Here is a 9,303-nt window from a genome sequence, read left to right as displayed (position 1 = left end):
ATGCCATTGAAGACGCCTCTGTTAGTGTTACGGTTGATAAGGTGGACGATGTAAAGACTCCTTTGGCAGCATTCCATGCCCGATTGGTGGAAACTGGCATGATTAATGTTAATCATGAAAATTGTGAAGAGTGTGCCACATACCCAAAGGGATGTCAGGTGGTACGAGACAACATTCAAGATTTGATGGATAAAGGAGTGCTTCAAATATCCAGTGCTGTGAAGAACGAAGATGTGTTGGTAATTGAACCTTGTTTCAATTTACCTGAACCAGTTGAAATCCCATATTATAGTGGTGGAGTGGTTCCAGTGAATAGTAAGTCGTTGCTTGTGGAAATATGTATGCCCACGCCTTTTCCCTACGAGAGCACCAAGGTTGTGCCTTGGAAATATGAGATTACTGTTGTGGATAAGGTTGTTGAAGGAAGTGCAGACGCTGAAGTGACAGAAACTGTAAGTGAAGACGTCACCAATATTGCAGGAATGAGCAGAATGACCCGTAGTGGTCGAGTCTATGCGTCCGAATTCAATGTGACTCCTCAAGGGCCAAACAAGGAATCAACAGTTGTAACTCCTGCTAAAGAGCCCGAAGTGGTCCAATCCGAAGATGCTGTGGAATTCTTGAAGTTAATCAAGAGAAGTAACTACAAGGTTGTGGACCAGTTGCATCAGACACCATCTAAAATCTCTATTCTATCTCTGTTATTGAACTCCCAAGCCCATATGGAAGCTTTGTTAAAGGTGCTTGCTCAAGCTCATGTAATATAAAGTATAACAGTAGACCAATTTGATGGAGTAGTTGTAAATATCACAGCCTGCAATACTTTGAGCTTCAACGGAGAGGAATTACCTGAGGATGGACAAAATCACAATCGTGCTCTCCATATCTCAGTAAAATGCAAAGATGATGCTTTGGCAAGAGTGTTGGTTGATACCGGATCTTCTCTGAATGTTATGCAAAAGAGAACACTCGCCAAGTTATCTTATCAAGGACCAGCTATGAAGCCTAGTGCCTTGGTAGTAAAAGCTTTTGATGGTTCCAGAAGAACCATGATTGGAGAGGTGGAACTGCCCATATTGATTGGCCCTCATGTATTCCCGATTAATTTCCAAGTCATGGATATTAATCCAGCGTATAGCTGCTTACTAGGACGTCCCTGGATTCATGCTGCAGGGGCAGTCACCTCCACTCTACACCAAAAGATGAAGTTTGTGGTGGACAATCAACTGATTATTATTTCTGGGGAAGAGGACTTTGTGGTTAGTCACCTTTCATCCTTCAGATACATCGAGGCTGATGAGGACGCTTTGGAAACTTCTTTCCAAGCTCTTGAAATAGCCAATGCCACTTTTGTGGAGATGAAGGACCCTGTTGGGAAAGCTTGTTCATCTTTCGCTTCTCTGAAAAGCGCAAAGTCTAGCATTGAAGGAGGAAACCCTGAAGGTTGGGGGTTAACTTATTGATATTCGTGAGAAGCATGATCGCTTTGGTCTGGGATATGTGTCTTCCGCTGCGAAAGGAGCCTGAGTCCCTACAAAGGACAACACCCGAAGCATCCAAGAAGTATTCCTCAGCACAGGATTCATCCATGGAGATCAGGTCAATGCAATTGAAGGCAGCACCGAAAATGAAGATGAGCCATGTTTGGTTTACCGGTGTGAGACAGCTTTGAACAACTGGAAGGCGGTTGAGATCCCCGAAAATTTTCCTTTGTCAAAGTAATAATTGTCGTATTCAAATCCTTAGCTCTGCCTAAGGCTAATGGATCATGTTGTAGGTCCCCTTTTCATTTTCAAATAATCATTATCAATGAATGAAAGGCATTTTGTTAAATTCTTCTTATTCATTTATTTTGCTTTCTCTTTAGAAAATGGCAATCTTTTCAAAAACAAAAAAAAAACTTTTCATTTATGCATCTTTTATTTTTACTTTTTTAAAGAAATCAATCATTCAAACATGCAGAATAAATGATAACCCCGTTGAATCCAATGACTTTACTCCCTCTCATAACTTTGACTCCCCTATCTACCAAGCGAAAGAAGAGGGTGAAGAAGATTGTTACATCCCCGACGAATTGGCAAGACTGCTCGAGCACGAGTCCAAAGCCCTTCAGCCACATGAAGAACCGGTGGAAACAATCAACCTTGGCACAGAGGAAGAGAAGAAAGAAGTCAAAATCGGCACCGCGCTTGAAGCAAGCATCAAAGAGAGATTAGTTAAGCTGTTACAAGAATATGTGGGTGTATTTGCATGGTCATACCAGGATATGCCAAGTCTAGACACCGACATCGTTGAGCACAAGCTTCCGCTTCAGCCAGACTGCCCTCCAGTAAAGCAGAAACTTCGAAGAACAAGACCAGATATGGCTCTGAAGATCCGTGAAGAAGTCAAACGACAATTTGACGCTGGTTTTCTTGCAGTGGCGAAGTACCCACAATGGGTAGCTAGTATTGTACTTGTGCCCAAAAAGGATGGAAAGGTGAGGATGTGTGTTGACTATAGGGATCTGAACAGAGCTAGTCCAAAGGACGATTTCCCTCTACCACACATTGATACTCTGGTAGACAATACTGCAAGTTTTGCTGTATTCTCCTTTATGGATGGTTTTTCTGGATACAATCAAATCAAGATGGCTCCAAATGACATAGAGAAGACTACTTTTATTACCCCTTGGGGCACCTTTTGCTACAAGGTAATGCCTTTCGGTCTCAAAAATGCCGGGGCAACTTACCAAAGAGCTATGGTCACTCTTTTCCATGATATGATGCACAAGGAGATAGAGGTTTATGTTGACTACATGATCGCTAAGTCTCTGAATGAAGAAGATCGTATGAACCATCTAAAGAAGCTGTTTGAACGCCTCAGAAAGTTTAGATTACGATTAAACCCTACAAAATGCACATTTGGTGTCCGTTCAGGGAAGTTGCTTGGTTTCATCGTTAGTCAACGAGGAATTGAGGTGGACCCTGACAAGGTCCGAGCTATACAAGAAATGCCCGCTCCACGCACCGAGCGAGAAGTTAGAGGTTTCCTTGGACGTTTGAATTACATCTCAAGGTTTATCTCACACATGACGGCCACATGCGAGCCTATCTTCAAATTGCTTCAAAAAGATCAAGTTGTTGAATGGAATTCTGATTGTCAAAGTGCTTTTGAGAAGATTCGTCAATACTTGCAAGAGCCTCCTATTTTGATTCCACATGTCCCAGGAAAGCCATTAATAATGTATATGACTGTGCTTGAAGGATCAATGGGATGCGTGCTGGGGCAACATGACGAAACTGGTCGAAAAGAACATGCTATTTACTATCTGAGTAAAAAGTTTACCGATTGTGAAAGTCGATATTTGCTTTTGGAGAAAACTTGTTGCGCGCTAGCATGGGCCGCTCGTCGTTTGAGGCAGTACATGATTTGCCATACTAGTTTGTTGATCTCGAAGATGGACCCGATAAAGTACATCTTTGAGAAACCTGCCTTGACTGGAAGACTTGCCCGTTGGCAGATGCTTTTGTCAGAGTACGACATCCAGTATGTAACCCAGAAGGCAATCAAGGGAAGTGTGTTAGCAGAATATCTTGCTCACCAACCAGTTGAAGACTATCAGCCATTGAAGTTTGATTTCCCCGATGAGGATATAATGGTGATAAAGGATTGTGAGACCCCAGACCCAGATGAAGGACCAGAACTAGGATCTCGATGGAAGCTCGTGTTCGATGGTTCTTCCAATTACAGTGGTCATGGTGTGGGAGTTGTTTTGATGAATCCTAACTGTGGTTTTACTCCTTTCACAACGAGGTTATGCTTTGATTGTACGAATAATGTCGCCGAATATGAAGCTTGTATCCTTGGTCTTGAGGCCGCAATTGATCTCCGAATCAAGATCCTTGAGGTGTATGGAGATTCAGCCTTGGTGATCTATCAGGTCAAAGGTGAATGGGAGACTCCTGATGCGAAGTTGATCCCGTATCGTGCTCATGTTGTGAAGATGATAGAATACTTCGATGATATCACTTTCCATCACATCCCAAGAGTAGAAAATCAAGTGGCTGACGCTTTGGCAACATTAGCATCAATGTACCAAGTCAGATTCCATAATGAAGCTCCACTTATTCGAATCGAGCGAAGAGATGAGCCTGCCTACTGTCAGCTGATTGAAGAAGAAATTGATGGTAAACCATGGTTTCATGACATCAAGCAATATATTTTAAGTCAAGAGTATCCAGAAGATGCTACATTGTTGGATAAGAAAACTCTGAGGAGGTTGACGTCCAAATTCTTTTTGAGCAATGATGTGCTTTACAAGAGAAACCATGACATGGTTCTGCTCAGATGCGTGGATAGACGTGAAGCAGACATGTTAATCAAGGAGATTCATGAAGGATCTTTTGGAACCCATGCTAATGGACATGCCATGGCCAAGAAGATTTTGAGAGCTGGCTATTACTAGTTGACCATGGAGTCTGATTGTTTCAGCTATGCAAGAAAATGTCATAAATGCCAAATTTATGCTGATAAGGTGCATGTACCGCCAACACTACTGAATGTTTTGACATCACCTTGGCCTTTCTCAACGTGGGGCATCGACATGATTGGTGCTATAGAGCCGAAGGCTTCCAATGGTCATCGCTTCATCCTGGTTGCCATCGATTACTTTACTAAATGGGTAGAGGTTGCTTCCTACACCAATGTAACGAGACATGTGGTTGCTCGCTTTATCAAGAAGGAGATTATCTGCCGCTTTGGAATCCCAAGCAAGATCATCACCGACAACGGTTCAAACTTGAACAATAAGACAATGACAGAATTATGTGAGAGTTTCAAGATTGACCACCATAATTCCTCTCCATACCGTTCAAAGATGAATGGTGCTGTTGAAGCTGCCAACAAAAATATCAAGAAGATCCTGCAAAAGATGGTTAAAACTTATAAGCATTGGCACGAGATGCTACCCTTTGCTTTGCATGGATACCGGACCTCAGTCCGCACTTCAACAGGGGCAACCCCATTCTCCTTAGTGTATGGGATGGACGCAGTTCTCCCAGTCGAAGTAGAGATACCTTCAACGAGAATATTGATGGAAGCCAAGTTGGACGAAGCTGAATGGATCCAAAACAACTACGATCAACTTAATCTCATTGATGAGAAGCGGATGACCGCACTGTGCCATCAACAATTGTACCAGTAACGAATCAAGAAGGCATTTGACAAAAAGGTCCGTCCTCGAGAGTTCAAGGAAGGAGATCTCGTGCTCAAGAAGATCTTGCCAGTACACAAAGATTCACGTGGGAAGTGGACTCCCAACTATGAAGGCCCATACGTTGTAAAGAGAGCATACTCTGGAGGTGCTCTATTTCTCACAACTATGGATGGCGAAGAGCTCATTCACCCTGTGAACTCTGATGCAGTCAAAAGATATTATGCCTAACAAATCCCGGTGGACTGAAAACCCGAAAGGGAGGTCCAGGAAAAAGTTAGGGATAAAAAAAATGGTAGCTCGCTAAGTTGAAAACCTGAAAGGGCGACTTAGGCAAAAAGGAGCGTCCCGGTGGATTGAAAACCCGAAAGGGCGGTCCAGGCAAAAATTAGGGACAAAAGGCATAGACTGCGTCGGTTCGTCACTGATCAACATAGAAGAGCTGAAAGTGGAAGATCAATCTAGTTACTCCCTTCAGAAGCGAGGTCTCGTGGAGTCATTGTTATTAGGGATAGTAGTAGTCATTGCGATTCAATGTAAACCTTTCCCTATTGCCATTTTCAAATTTGTAACATTCTATGGAGCTACACCATTTGTGTGCTACCATTCTTGAATAAATACAAGTTTTCCTATTAAATTCTATCATTTGCTGTTTTCTCTGGTTTTCTTTGTTATACAAAATGTCATTTATTTGTTAATAATGAATTTTGAACTCAAAAACAATTTTTCAACATATTGAGAAACACAATTTTGCTTTGACATGTGGAAATATTAAAAGGAAATTTTTCGTCTTTCCCCGCAAGTCTCAAGTTGCAAGACTCCCCTTGGATGATCAATATCTATCTCCAGAGAGCACAAATTTATCATGCTCTGGAAGGATTATCGGGACAGTTGTAACTGTTCAGCTTGATAGATCCCCCTTTGATGCATTTACTCACTCCTTTGGTTGAGTTGTTGGTGTTGAGGATTCAGTACCTCCATAAAGCTTTCCCTAATTTCCAGTCTATATATTGTCAGCATTTGCATTTCATGATCATTCATACATCATGCATATAAGCAAATTCTAAATCATGCATAGCCCGAAGTGCTTCGCGCTCATTTGCATAATCTCAGGTCTCGTTGTTGATTGTATCCCTTGACCTCTGAGACCAATTGTTACTGGCATCGTCTGTTAAGTCTGGTTGTCACCAGTGTCTTTGACCAAATCCAGTTGTAACTGGTATCCTTTAAGGTCGGGTTGTAACCAGCATTTATTTTAAACCCAATTGTCGTTGGCATCACTGTCAGTCTGTTTGTAAATACATTTGTGATTGATATCTGAAGTTTGGTTGTCGCCAACATCATTTCAAGTCCAGTTGTTGCTGGCAAACTTCGTTGTAGCCGGTATTTGTTTACTAATGGATTTCATCAGGTCCAATTGTTGTTGGCAAAATCCGTTAAAGAATCTGGTTATAATCCATTGCTTACGGTCAAAGTCCAATTGTTGTTGGCACATACAGAGAGTTTGAATACCCTGTCTTTCCTGATGGTTCCGTGGAAGCCACGTATGACTCACCATCTTGAGGAGTTCCCAGAAGCTTGGAGGTTTTGTTTGATTTTCTCTGTAAAGAATCATCGTAGCCTTTTTGCGTGGATGGTCTACTTATAAGAAGACTCCCGTTTATCTTTGTTTTGCATAAATTCCCTGTTAGGAATCTCCAAAATCTGTGATTGGATGAATTTCTTGTGAGAAATCTCCAGAACTATCAGATGTATTCTAAAGTGTCAGGTCATGTATGAACCTATTGATGAAACTTGCTTTGTATGTTTTCCAATATTCTCAGGTCATGTATGAACCTATTGATAAAACTCCTTTTGATTTTTCCCAAGCGATGTCCGGTCATGTATGAACCTGTTAATTGAAATTCTTTTGTTCCAATTTTGTCAGGTCATGTATGAACCTGTTAATTGAAATTCTTTGAATAGTCAAGTTTGTCATCAGGTCATGTATGAACCTGTTGATATACTTTTTTGAATTTTTCTGAAGTGTTGTCAGGTCATGTATGAACCTGTTGTTGAAAATTCTCTGAATGTTCCAGCATTGTCAGGTCATGTATGAACCCGTCGCTGTTGAGCCTTTATTCTAGTATTACCAGGTCGTGTCTGAACCTGTTTTGAAGAATCTTTCTCTTTGATTATTCCAGTATCGTCAAGTCATGTATGAACTTGTTGTGGAAATTTTCTCAAAGTATTGAAGTTTGTCATCAGGTCATGTATGAACTTGTTGATATACCCTTTTTGATTTTTCTGATGTTGTTAGGTCATGTCTGAACCTGCTGTCAGAAATTCTTGATATTCCCCAACATTGTCAGGTCATGTATGAACCTGCCGTTGAGCTTTCATTCTAGTATTACCAGGTCATGTATGAACCTGTTTTGAAGAATCTTTCTCTATGATTATTTCAGTGTTTTCAGGTCATGTATGAACCTGTTGTTGAAAATTCTTTGAATGTTCCAGCATTGTCAGGTCATGTATGAACCCGTTGCTGTTGAGCCTTTATTCCAGTATTACCAGGTCATGTATGAACCTGTTGCTGAACCTTTTGTTCCAATGTTGTCAAGTCATGTATGAACTTGTTGTGGAAATTTTCTCAAAATGTTCAAGTTGGTCATTAGGTCATGTATGAACCTGTTGATATACTCTTTTTGAATTTTTCTGAGTTTGTTAGGTCATGTCTGAACCTGCTGTCAGAACTTCTTGATATTCCCCAGCATTGTCGGGTAATGTATGAACCTGCTGTTGAGCTTTCATTCCAGTATTACCAGGTCATGTATGAACCTTTTTTAAAGAATCTTACTTTATGATTATTTCAGTATTGTCAGGTCATGTATGAACTTGTTGTAGAAATTTTTCATATTCGGGTTTAGTAAGTCATGTGTGAACTTACTGCCGAAATCTCTTGTATTCTAAGTGTCGTTCATCGAATTTCACTTTGAGTATTCTCTAGTGTGTGTCTGTTTCTCCAGCAGGATTGTTTTCCCCAGTGAGTTGGCTTTTACCATTTGTCTGTCTCCCTGTGGACCATCAATATTCCCCACAGATCGGTCTGTCTAGTAGCATCTCCTGTTAAGGATTCACTATGTCCCTAACAGATAAATTTAGAAATAAAGAGTCCTGCATCCATGCATATCATATCATAGCATTTTCATTTTTTCAGGTTCAAAATCTGGGTCTCCATGGTATTTAACCATCCCCCACTACGATCCGATGAAAAATGTTGTTTCATTTTCCTTTGGTGGAGGATGTTTAAATAGGGGCAACTGTCATACCCCGATTTTGGCCCTGAAATTTTTTTCCCATCAAAAACTCCTTTATATTTCTCGTCATGACCATTTCATCTGGTCATGAAGCTATCCACTATTTTGTTTTGACCCATCACCACCCGCTATTCCATAGACCTTTGGGCCTTGCCATTTGTCTTGGAAATTTTGACTACCAACATCTTTGCTGCCATTTTGTCAAGGGACTGCTCGTTGGTGATATAATGGGATATAAAATATTTGTGCATGAAATCCGCTCAAGACTATGCCACAAGGGTCGATAATTTCCGGAGCTATGCCACTATCAGCAAAGATATAATTCATAGATGGGCATATCCACTGTTTCCTGATGTTATGAATTTTGGCAACACAACTACTAAGCTTAAAGACCTGCCACTTGCATTGCATTCTACTAACTTTGATATTGAAGATTTACGTTCTTCTTTGAGTGTCTTGTCTATTCCAGTTCCTATAGCAGATATTTCTCTTGAAGTCAAACCTTTTTTACAGTTGATGTTAAAGATTTTAGAATTATCAGAGATTGGTAATAATGGACATATTGGAGATGATGTTGTAAGTATTGTAGTATCAACAATCTCTTCCTACATTTCTGGTGATATATGTGAATCAATCAGTGGGAGATATTAGATAGGGAAGAGAGCTAAGAAGTTTGAAGAGTTGCACAATATTGTTAACAAGGCATGAAAAGATCTCACTGATGTCTATAGGGGTTTTAAGCAAAAGAGTGAGATTGAATTCTCTGAATGTTCACCGGAGGAACATTATTTTGAATTGGAGACTGAAATATTG

Source organism: Lathyrus oleraceus, chromosome 2, assembly GCF_024323335.1.
Source record: "Lathyrus oleraceus cultivar Zhongwan6 chromosome 2, CAAS_Psat_ZW6_1.0, whole genome shotgun sequence".
In the NCBI taxonomy this organism is placed as follows: domain Eukaryota; kingdom Viridiplantae; phylum Streptophyta; class Magnoliopsida; order Fabales; family Fabaceae; genus Lathyrus; species Lathyrus oleraceus.
This window is presented reverse-complemented; position numbering follows the sequence as displayed.